The following is a 1,036-nucleotide window of genomic DNA, read 5'->3' on the forward strand; positions in this document are numbered from 1 at the left end:
CAGCCTCCTCATGTGGAGAACCCCGGAGAAGATAAGGCTTATCAGGCAGGCCCTGCAGACTGACAACACACACACACACACACACACACACACACACACACACACACACACACACACACACACACACACACACACACACCACACACACCACACACACACACACCACACACACCACACTCATATTGTCATATTGATATCTTTAAAATGTTCTTGTAGAAGTTATAATTAAGACGTTTTATTCATTTTAAATACCCCTTAACCAGTTTTCCAGCTCTTTAAACATACATTAATGTCCATGGGGATCAATTAATTCATAGTTAATTTTCATTACTTTTGCATGAAATGTGAAAAACTAAAGGAATCTGTTTCAAGAAAGTATTTACACTACCAAACATACAATCTACTGTACCCCTGAAATACACACCTGTAGTTCTTTGAGGGTTCCTTACCCCCAAAGGAAAAGTATCTGATGTGTGGGCAACACAATCCACACACAAGAAAAGATTGCACACATCACACACACATGACAGATGAAAATGCCAGTGACATAATGCATGATATAAGAACAATATCAGAGAAGAAATACAGATATTACTTTGATTCTTTATTTTGCTACTGATGTTTATTTACTCGATTTTGAATGGGAAGCATTTAATTATAATATTGTGTGTGTGTGCGTGTGTGTGTTTGTCACCGGGCCTATGGGGGTAATTAAAACCGTAGTGCAGGTTGTGCAATAGGTTATGTTTTTAACAGAGAGGGGGAGATTAGGGAGCCATTTATTTTCTGTTGAGTGCAACCTATTTATTGTTGGTCTAGTTTTGCCCCAGTATCTGAGAAGCAAAAATAATCCTGTTATGTGTTTTTGTTTGCAATCCAGGGTATTAAGTAATGCAGTTATAAGTCATGCTCTTTGTTTAGACACAGAGTGTAGGACAGAGCTTCATGAATCAACCACAACACTAGTAGCTTTATATATAAAATACATACAGTAGCAAACATTTCTATTTTGTAACTTGCCCCACATCAGCTCCAA

This window comes from Gymnodraco acuticeps, unplaced genomic scaffold, assembly GCF_902827175.1.
Source record: "Gymnodraco acuticeps unplaced genomic scaffold, fGymAcu1.1, whole genome shotgun sequence".
Lineage (NCBI taxonomy): Eukaryota > Metazoa > Chordata > Actinopteri > Perciformes > Bathydraconidae > Gymnodraco > Gymnodraco acuticeps.